General features: G+C 40.6%; 3 pseudogenes; 2 read left to right on the top strand and 1 right to left on the bottom strand.

The window, feature by feature from the left end:
* Nucleotides 1–6,669: 6,669 nt before the first annotated feature.
* LOC134912844 (5S ribosomal RNA) lies at nt 6,670–6,788 on the top strand (annotated as a pseudogene).
* Nucleotides 6,789–9,232: 2,444 nt separating this feature from the next.
* On the bottom strand, nt 9,233–9,351 carry LOC134912842 (5S ribosomal RNA; annotated as a pseudogene).
* A 1,631-nt stretch (nt 9,352–10,982) lies between these two features.
* On the top strand, nt 10,983–11,101 carry LOC134912841 (5S ribosomal RNA; annotated as a pseudogene).
* The last annotated feature ends 596 nt before the right edge of the window (nt 11,102–11,697 follow it).

Genomic DNA, 11,697 nt, shown 5'->3' with positions numbered 1-11,697 from the left:
CTTATGGACGACGAGTGCACTGATGACACAGAGGTAGGTACAGCCGTGGCCTACCGTACTGCTGCTTAGTGCTTATATATAAATATAATATACTGTGTGTATAACGGACCTGGTGGACAGTGTCAGCAGACTGCTAAACTAGTATGAAGAAAGAAAAAAGAAAAAAAAACAAGTATACAATGTAGATGGATGGATAGTATAGTATTACTTATACTTATGGACGACGAGTGACGACACAGAGGTAGGTACAGCCGTGGCCTATCGTACTGCTGCTTAGTGCTTATATATAAATATAATATACTGTATAACGGACCTGGTGGACAGTGTCAGCAGCAGACTGCTAAACTAGTATGAAGAAAGAAAAAAAAACACCACAGGTATACAATGTAGATGGATGGATAGTATTACTTATACTTATGGACGACGAGTGACGAGTCGACACAGAGTTAGGTACAGCCGTGGCCTACCGTACTGCTGCTTAGTGCTTAATTATATATATAATATACTGTATAACGGACCTGGTGGACACTGCAGTGTCAGCAGACTGCTAAACAAACTAGCATGAAGAAAGAAAAAAAAAAACACCACAGTGTTTTTCAGGCAGACAAACGTATACTGGACTGGTGGTCACTGTCAGCAAAACTGTGCACTGTACTCCTGCTATAACTGCTCCCCAGTCCCCACAATTAGGCAGTGTGAGCAGTGCACTCAGCACAGATATATCATGCAGCAGTGCAGCACACTGAGTGAGCACAGATATGGTGGAGCGTTTTTTTTCAGGCAGAGAAACAACGGATTAAACTCAAAACCCTGCACTGTACTCCCTAACAGCTGCTCCCCGTCCCCAATCCTCCCCACAATTATAACTAACTAAGTTCTAATATAATACAACGGACTCGGAGAGGACGCCAGCCACGTCTTCTCCCTATCAATCTCTGAATGCACGTGTGAAAATGGCGGCGACGCGCGGCTCCTTATATAGAATCCGAGTCTCGCGAGAATCCGACAGCGGGATGATGACGCTCGGGCGCGCTCGGGTTAACCGAGCAAGGCGGGAGGATCCGAGTCGCTCGGACCCGTGTAAAAAAAAGGTGAAGTTCGGGCGGGTTCGGATTCCGAGGAACCGAACCCGCTCATCACTAATATCCGGTGACTGTAGATTACAGGTATAGTACTGAGTACACTGAAGCGTAATACATCAAAATACTAATTTATTGCTCACAATGAGGAATGCTGTGTCTATTTTCAGTTAATGTGTTTGGTATAAACTCAACTTGTCGACATTCATCATATTGACTTTAGAATGATAACAATCAACATGGTCAGAATGTTGACATTGTGGTTTTAAGGTAAATCTATACCTAACCCTTACCCCTAAATTTAAACCCTAACCCAAACCCTAATCCTGATGCTATTGATGACATTCTGTCCATGTTGACATTACTAGTTTTCAACATTTATGATGTTGACATTTAAACCACTTCAACATCTACTGTCAACATTATACAGTAGATGACGACATGGTCACCTTCGACAATCTAACTGAATACTCAGTGAACTGCAGGCCAGCCAAACCCTATTTCTTTGTCCTGCAGTGCAGTTATCATATACACTAATTATGCTAATTTGTACGTGTTTTTATCTGACATGGATGATGGTGACAATTTTCCATGTGCAGTATTCTGGGATGTTAATATAGTGTAATTGTTTTATTATTATGTCTGATGCATGGTATTTGTTATTGTTGACATTCTCCCCACTGCTGCTAATTGGTGCCAGATGATGTCACTTCTGGGGATGGGAATTTGTCAGCGACCGGAAGTGGTTGGTCCAATTACTTTGTGATCGCATTGCGGATTTGGAAAATAGAGGTTGACACCTGACTGCACAGCCTGGCTGCGTATACAGATGCTCCACTACCATGTTTCCAGTCACAGGAAACGCAAGTGAAATCATCGCGCACCAAGAAAATGGCCTGACATACCTGCATTTCCTACTCCTCTCCCCCCTAATGCCGCTTCACCACCCCCCGAAAGCATGCTGCCTATCAATCATTTTGCGATCACATTCTTACGGGATGTGATCACATAATGACATGTGCGATGCGTGCGCTGCACATGTGCAGATGGCCAAAAAGTGTCCACTTGTGATTTTAGTAAAGTTACGATCAGACCTGAATACCCCCAAATTGTAGGTTGGATACAGTGCGGGACACAGTGTGGGTCAGATACAGTGCAGGTTGAATACATTGTAGGATACAGTGTGGGTCGGATACAGTGTGGGACACAGAGTGGGTCAGATACAGTGTGTGTTGATACAGTGCAGGATACAATGTCGGTTGGATACAGTTCAGGTTGGATACAGTGCAGGATATAGTGTGGGTTTGATACAGTGCAGGCTGGATACAGTGCAGGATACAGCGCAGGTTAGATACACTGCAGATTAGATACAGTGCAGGACAGATACAGTGCAGGTCATATACACTGATGGTCAGATAAAGTGTGGGTTGGATACAGTGCGGTACAGTGTGGGTTAGAAACAGTGCAGAAAGTAGTGCAGCTTCAATACAGTGTGGGATACAGTGAGGGTTGGATACAGTGCAGGATGGATACAGTATGGATCGAATACAGTGCAAGTCAGATACAGTGTGATATACAGTGCAGGTCGGATACACCAATAGGGAACTTTCTATGACAGTGGGTGCTGGCGGTATCCTCAGAGCGGGGATGCAGGTGGTGTCGGTACAAAATGTCCTCAACCATAAAAACAGCATTCCATACTTGCAGGTTGGATACAGTGTGAGATGGATACAGTGTGGGTTGAATACAGTGCAGGTTGGATACAGTATGGATCAAATACAGTGCGAGTCAGATACAGTGTGGGATACAGTGCAGGTCGGATACACCAATAGGGAACTTTCTATGACAGTGGGTGCTAGCTGTATCCTCAGAGCGGGGGTGCAGGTGGTGTCGGTACAAAATGTCCTCAACCATAAAAAAAGCATTCCATACTTGCTGGTTGGATACAGTGCGAGTTTGATACAGTATTGGTCGGATACAGTGCACAATACAGTATGGGTTGGATACAGTATGAGTTATATTCTGTATAGTGCGGGATATAGTGTAGGTTTGATATAGTGTGGGTTGGATTCAGCGTGGGATACAGTGCGGGTCAGATACAGTGCGTGTTGGATACAGTGCAGGTCAGATACAGTGCTGGTCGGATACAATATTGGTCATACACAGTGTGGATTGGATACAGAGTGGGATAAAGTGCAGGTCGGATACAGTTCAAGCTGGATACATTGCAGGATACAGTGCATGTTGAATACAGTGTGGGTTGGGTTGGATACAGTGCAAGTAGGAACCATAGGATACAGTATTGGTCACATACAGTGCAGGCAGCATACAGTGCGGGATACAGTGCAGGTTGGATACACCAATATGGCACTTATTGTGACAGGGCGCTGGCGATATCCTCAGCGTAAGTGTGCTGGTGGTGTCATTACTGCTAGGGTGCCAGCAGTGCCGGCAGTGTAAGGTACCAGTATTGCCTTCAGTGCAGGGGTGCCAGCGGATCAGCTGTTGAATTGCTCCGGTGATTTTGCATACACTACTTGCAGCAAGTCGGATATTTAATTATTGTGGCCATCTGGCCTCCAGTATTTAATATGACGAGATCTTTAATCTTAAGTATATTCCTTTCACATGATAAGTAGATGTGTAGACTTTTAGGTACTGACATTACAGACACTGATGGGAAAAGTCAGAGTTGATACCAACTGTCAGTAACTGTAATGTAGCCAAAAGTAGAGACAGCACAATGTATTGAATCATAAGTAGTACCTAAATAATATACATTAAATGCATCAATTGAGAAAGATGGTAGAATCACTTAGTAGGAACTATCAGGGCCCCATTAGGGTATAGAAACTTATTAGAAACTCCAACTAGGAATGAGTCTTTACATATTGAATGTTACCAGATGACGGGCTAGATGCATCATCGCTCGGAGAGTGATAAAATGGAAAGAGAAAATGCACCAGACAATCAGCTCCTGACTGCCATGTCACAGGCCCTGTTTGAAAAATGACAGTTAGGAGCTGGTTGGCTGGTAGTTTATCACTTTCCATTTTATCTCTGTCCAAGCGATGAGGCATCTAGCCCGATGTGAAGAATGTTCTTCCTAGACAACCATTTAGTGCATAATCAGAAAATGTTTATGTGTGTCAGCATCTTGACTGTAGCCCGTGCAGACCTGTGTGTGGGTGTCATGGAAAACTGGAGAGCCTTTAGTGCAAGGTGCCAGTAATTGTTGCGTATGAGAATCCTTTTAGGCAATATCACCAGGAGTAGAAATTGGCAGAGATCCTGAACCCTTTTGGATGCAGGGTCATCAGTGGCTGTTGCTGTGGTGGGGCTACAGCACAGTCCAAAATTGAAACAGGAAAGCCACACCAACTGCCACCCCAAATGCTTAGCCAGCAGGGACTCACTGTCAGCATTAAGCCATCAGAAACTGGGTACAGCAGCAGCAACAGGCAGGTCAACATGTCAGATCATCAGCCCACTCCCCAGCCCCCATAGCCAACAAACTTCTATTGTCTAACTACTGTATCTGCACTTGTGTTGTAGATAGGGTGGGCATAATACTGTAGGTAGCTAGCCAATAGAAATTTGTTGACTGGGAGGTGGGCTGATGATCCGACACTGGTGTCATCTTGTTTGTTGCTGCTGCTACACACGATTCACACTGACAGTGAGTCCTAGCAGGTGATGTCGGGCAGCATTTGGGGGAGCACTTTGTATGGCTCCCCTATTTAATTTTTGGAATGTGCTACAGCCCTACCACAGCAACTGCCCTGAGGGTCAATATAACTAAATTTAGTGAGAAGAAATACTCTAGGAATCAAACCTCTCAGGTGTACCCCAAAAGGTTGAGTTTGCCTTAACACATTTTCACTGTACATAATAGCTTCATCAAAGGCAGGTGTCAAGTCTACAGGCAAATTTGTCCATAAATACACTGGGTAATTGGTAAAGAGGTTGCACCTGTATAGGTGGCGGTGCCTCATCATTCAGGTGCACATTCATATACTTAGTGAATATCAGCTGTCCAATCCACATAGGAAGCAATCACAAAATTGCAAAAAATATAAATACAAAAATAAAGAGAGGAGACAATAGTGTAGTAAGTACATGTAATAAACTGAAAGTATATGTCATATGTGCTAGATCATAGCCACAAACAAATGACACACATGACTCAGAGGGAAAAACAATCCTTTAAAATGCATCAGTTGGAATAACATGTGTTATAGAGAATATCATATGATTGGTTTGGTAACCCAAAATGTTACAAATGTATTTTCTCAAGGGTCCCTTACTTTCATAGGGGTAGGGATAAACAGATGTCTGCCTGTGAGAAAGAAGCAGTCTGTTATCAGGATCAGTTTGCTATCGGATAAGCTAATACTGTGGGGAGGGCATCATAGTATATGCATACTCTGGGTCGGAGGGGGCCCTCCTTGTTTTATCTGTACTAGATCCTGCAATTTCATATGGCAGCCCTGGTTGTAAACCCATAAAACCAAACACGAACTCCTTACGTTTATAATGTATTCTGTATGTAATAATTTATTTAATAATTATAAGGAGGTGCTACCAACAATGACCTACTATAAGCAGGACATCAATTTGTTATAAAAGAAAGAAAGTACCTCAGTATTAGTGTACTGTGTTTGCAATGTTACCAAGTTAATATTTTTTTTTACAAATTTTATAACTTTTATTTGATTAAGGGGTCTATTTACTAAGCCTTAGATGGAGATAAAGTCAACGAAGATAAAGTACCAGCCAATCTGCTCCTAACTAACATTTCAGGCTGGGTTTGAAAAATGACAGTTAGAAGCTGGTTGGCTGGTACTTTATGCTTGTTACAGACATGATACAGTAATTGTATTTTTCTTCGCATTTTTCTTTACACTTTTCTGTTGCCCTGTAGACAACTGGGAGCAGTTAATATCGTTGTTATTTAGACACGCCCCTTTCTAGTGGCTGGCTTCCCTAGTATAATAGCCCTACACCTTTGGTTGTAATTTTGAATGCATTTTTGTATGTAGGAACACTCGGTGCAAATATAGCACGTCATAGCCGTTCCAGTCTGATCTAGCCCACAGAAGGGGCTCTCTAAAGTGTGTGTCTAAGTTACCAAACAAATTGACATGTGCCTACTCAACAACTCAGACCAATACCAGACTTAATTTCATCATACTAATTTCTCTGTATTCCCTTACCTGCCCAGTGATACAATGAATTGTGCTTATAGGTAGGAATATTTGGGGCAAATTTAGCATTAGTTATAGTCAGCACATTTTGGTCTGGCCTATATTGTCATTGTTTTCAAAACATATATCTAAGTCTCAAAACTATACACTGTACCTTTCCAACGACTCAGGCAAATACCTGACATAATTTTAGCATATAGATTCTTCAGCAAACTTTTACTTTTTGCTTTTACTTATAATTTTTCTTATATCAGCGGACTCTCATCTATGATTCACAGGTCAAATCCTGCGTCTAACGTAGACAGCAGATCCGCAGTTTGCCTCTCTTCTGAATTCTTTAAATAGGTGCACTCTCATTGGTGAGTCGACCAATTGTGTCCAATAATTACTACCATACCCCACCGACAGAGCCCGATCTCGTCCGATCTTGGAAGCAAAACGGTGGTGGGCTGGGTCAGTATCTGTGAGGGGGACCCCCAGAGAATACCTGGTGTTGTAATTAATGACCCATTTCGACCAGATGCCAACAGCAGGATCACCACTTTTTCTTCCCTTTTTTTCCCTTTCTCCTCTGTCTTCTTTCTTCTCCTAGATACTTAAAGTAAAAATCAGCTAAACCTATTATCTCCAACCACGGGGGAATCTAGTTGGCACCCCCACATGTGTATATATTGTCGTTAGGATACATACTCCTGATAAGAATAGTCCGGTCAATTATGACCCAATGAGGTCTCATTAAAACAAGCTTTGCTTGTGCTGGTTGGTTAGAAATCGGATGTAGAGCCATAGTGTCTACATCCCCCTACAAGTCTTTTGGTGATAGACTAACCAGAACATTTCCAATTTTTTTTGTGATAATAACCTAATTTGGGGTTCTTATCCATTTCTAATAATACATGCATACTCTGGGTCGGAGGGGGCCCTCCTTGTTTTATCTGTACTAGATCCTGCAATTTCATATGGCAGCCCTGGTTGTAAACCCATAAAACCAAACACGAACTCCTTACGTTTATAATGTATTCTGTATGTAATAATTTCTTTAATAATTATAAGGAGGTGCTACCAACAATTACCTACTATAAGCAGGACATCAATTTGTTATAAAAGAAAGAAAGTACCTCAGTATTAGTGTACTGTGTTTGCAATGTTACCAAGTTAATATTTTTTTTTACAAATTTTATAACTTTTATTTGATTAAGGGGTCTATTTACTAAGCCTTAGATGGAGATAAAGTCAACGAAGATAAAGTACCAGCCAATCTGCTCCTAACTAACATTTCAGGCTGGGTTTGAAAAATGACAGTTAGAAGCTGGTTGGCTGGTACTTTATCTCTGACAACTTTGTCTCCATCCAAGGCTTAGTAAATAGACCCCTAAAGGTGAGATTTACCAAACCTTGGAGATAAATAAAGTAGACAAGTTGCTCATAGCAATCAATCAGCTTCTGTTTTTTTTCTAGAACAGACTGTAAAAAGGCAGTAAGAAGCTGATTGGTTCATACTTTATCTCTCTAAGATTTGCTAAATCTCCCCTTATGTATTAAATTATTTCCAGTGAAAGATATTTAAAACAATAACAGAGTATAAAAAAAAATATGAAAAGCTGAAATATAGGTTGCACTTGCTTATCCTATTCTACTTATCCTATTCTAAATAACCTCCTACACTACATTTCATACATTTCATACTGTAGTTTATACATAATTATAGAGTTTCTAGGAAAGGGGCATGCCTTTATATGACGTGTTGCTGTCACAGTCTTATTAAGTATGGCAATCAATGTTTATAGAACATTTGCTAATTGTTGTAGTAATCGTGTTGGATTTTTGGGGTCCATGTGCAAACAATTTATTGATACAGTACGTTTAAAATAATCAAAGAAATATATACACTGCTTGTCAATAATTAGTATCTTGTAGGGATTAAATTTGCAAAAAATAACTGGCTTCAAAAATTCCCCAAAGTTCTTATTGCAGTTGATTTAACGGGAATTAGTCTCTCTCATACTGTAATTATTTTTGGGGATAAAAATAAGCCTTTTTACCTTTTAGCAGGATTGAACCCACAAAATATAGTAGAATTTTCAATTAATCCCTTATATTACAATGCTGTCATTACAATTTATTTGGCAAATTACAACTTTGCTAAATGTAACATTAGCTGAGTTAAACAATATTGTATTAATATTTGCATCAATTATCTTTTATCAGTTATGTTTTAGCATGGAAATTCTGTAATCTTATAAGGAGTATCCACGAACAAGGGTGTGACTCCGCACAAGTCCCAGAATTCAGATAATGATATATAGAACCAGAGTATATTCATATATAGGAATGCTTCCTATTAATTGTACCTGGTGGTGCACCCAGAGTCAGGGAGAAACTAGAGAAAAAACAACTTTGTAGAAGACTCTTGTGTGGGTGCACTCTTGTTTTTGTTATATGACTAATAATTAAAACATAACTTTTATTAACTAATTTTTAAATAAATCCACACTCTCATACTTCACCATATTTAGTTAATAAAAATTGTACTTATACACACAACTGTGCTTCTATCATTAGAAATGGATAAGCACTCCAAATTAGGTTATTATCACAAAAAAATTGGAAATGTTCTGGTTAGTCTATCACCAAAAGACTTGTAGGGGGATGTAGACACTATGGCTCTACATCCGATTCCTAACCAACCAGCACAAGCAAAGCTTGTTTTAATGAGACCTCAATGGGTCATAATTGACCGGACTATTCTTATCAGGAGTATGTATCCTAACGACAATATATAAACATGTGGGGGTGCCTACTAGATTCCCCCGTGGTTGGAGATAATAGGTTTAGCTGATTTTTACTTTAAGTATCTAGGAGAAGAAAGAAGACAGAGGAGAAAGGGAAAAAAAAGGGAAGAAAAAGTGGTGATCCTGCTGTTGGCATCTGGTCGAAATGGGTCATTAATTACAACACCAGGTATTCTCTGGGGGTCCCCCTCACAGATACTGACCCAGCCCACCACCGTTTTGCTTCCAAGATCGGACGAGATCGGGCTCTGTCGGTGGGGTATGGTAGTAATTATTGGACACAATTGGTCGACTCACCAATGAGAGTGCACCTATTTAAAGAATTCAGAAGAGAGGCAAACTGCGGATCTGCTGTCTACGTTAGACGCAGGATTTGACCTGTGAATCATAGATGAGAGTCCGCTGATATAAGAAAAATTATAAGTAAAAGTAAAAAGTAAAAGTTTGCTGAAGAATCTATATGCTAAAATTAGCTAGCTATCTGCTAGCTACTTCGGCTATCTGCTAGCATTGTAGCTAGCAGATAGCCGAAGGGTGCAGCGGCAGGAACATAGGAACACCTCCTTCCCAGTTGCTTAGCAATGGGACGCCCAGGAAGTAACCGGATGTGACGTATCGTCTCTGCCCGGGTAGCCGGGGAGATGTGACGGGGCACCAGTAATGTAGCCAGTAGATAGCCTAAGGGCGCAGCAACAGTGAGTCCTGATATACTTGTCTGCAATTGTGCACATGGATCTTTTTCTCCTACAATAAGCATAACCATTAAGGGTAACATAGCAACCAGTGGAAGGACGTCACTTCCGCTGATCACAGCGGATTGCCTGAAACCAATCAGGCAGGTAATTTGGACCCCAGTGTTTGGCTGGGTTATCTGTAACTGGTATTTAAACCTGACTTACCACTGCAATTAGCAGCATTGGAAGTGAACAAGCCCGCAGGATGGGTGAAACGCATTTTCCTCTCCCGACCAAGGACATCAGGAGTATGACGCAGATCCTCTTAACTCCAGACTGACCCAGGGACCTGGGCAGGGACTGGTATTTTTTTGTATCTCTTTATACACATTTTTCATAATTTTTGTATATTTTTACAACTTTCTGAAACCAATATCTGTTAGTAGCACTAAAATCTATTCTGATTTATCAGATTGATATAGTGTTAATATGCTTGTTACAGACATGATACAGTAATTGTATTTTTCTTCGCATTTTTCTTTACACTTTTCTGTTGCCCTGTAGACAACTGGGAGCAGTTAATATCGTTGTTATTTAGACACGCCCCTTTCTAGTGGCTGGCTTCCCTAGTATAATAGCCCTACACCTTTGGTTGTAATTTTGAATGCATTTTTGTATGTAGGAACACTCGGTGCAAATATAGCACGTCATAGCCGTTCCAGTCTGATCTAGCCCACAGAAGGGGCTCTCTAAAGTGTGTGTCTAAGTTACCAAACAAATTGACATGTGCCTACTCAACAACTCAGACCAATACCAGACTTAATTTCATCATACTAATTTCTCTGTATTCCCTTACCTGCCCAGTGATACAATGAATTGTGCTTATAGGTAGGAATATTTGGGGCAAATTTAGCATAGGTTATAGTCAGCACATTTTGGTCTGGCCTATATTGTCATTGTTTTCAAAACATATATCTAAGTCTCAAAACTATACACTGTACCTTTCCAACGACTCAGGCAAATACCTGACATAATTTTAGCATATAGATTCTTCAGCAAACTTTTACTTTTTGCTTTTACTTATAATTTTTCTTATATCAGCGGACTCTCATCTATGATTCACAGGTCAAATCCTGCGTCTAACGTAGACAGCAGATCCGCAGTTTGCCTCTCTTCTGAATTCTTTAAATAGGTGCACTCTCATTGGTGAGTCGACCAATTGTGTCCAATAATTACTACCATACCCCACCGACAGAGCCCGATCTCGTCCGATCTTGGAAGCAAAACGGTGGTGGGCTGGGTCAGTATCTGTGAGGGGGACCCCCAGAGAATACCTGGTGTTGTAATTAATGACCCATTTCGACCAGATGCCAACAGCAGGATCACCACTTTTTCTTCCCTTTTTTTCCCTTTCTCCTCTGTCTTCTTTCTTCTCCTAGATACTTAAAGTAAAAATCAGCTAAACCTATTATCTCCAACCACGGGGGAATCTAGTTGGCACCCCCACATGTGTATATATTGTCGTTAGGATACATACTCCTGATAAGAATAGTCCGGTCAATTATGACCCAATGAGGTCTCATTAAAACAAGCTTTGCTTGTGCTGGTTGGTTAGAAATCGGATGTAGAGCCATAGTGTCTACATCCCCCTACAAGTCTTTTGGTGATAGACTAACCAGAACATTTCCAATTTTTTTTGTGATAATAACCTAATTTGGGGTTCTTATCCATTTCTAATAATACAAGCACAATTGTGTGTATAAGTACAATTTTTATTAACTAATTAACTAAATATGGTGGAGTATGAGAGTGTGGATTTATTTCAAAATGAGTTAATAAAAGTTATGTTTTAATTATTAGTCATATAACAAAAACAAGAGTGCACCCACACAAGAGTCTTCTGCAAAGTTGTTTTTTCTCTTTTTTTTCTCTTATAAGGAGTCCC

This window comes from Pseudophryne corroboree, chromosome 4 (genome assembly GCF_028390025.1).
Source record: "Pseudophryne corroboree isolate aPseCor3 chromosome 4, aPseCor3.hap2, whole genome shotgun sequence".
Lineage (NCBI taxonomy): Eukaryota > Metazoa > Chordata > Amphibia > Anura > Myobatrachidae > Pseudophryne > Pseudophryne corroboree.
The sequence above is the reverse complement of the archived record's forward strand: the minus strand, read 5'-3'. Positions and strand labels throughout refer to the sequence as shown.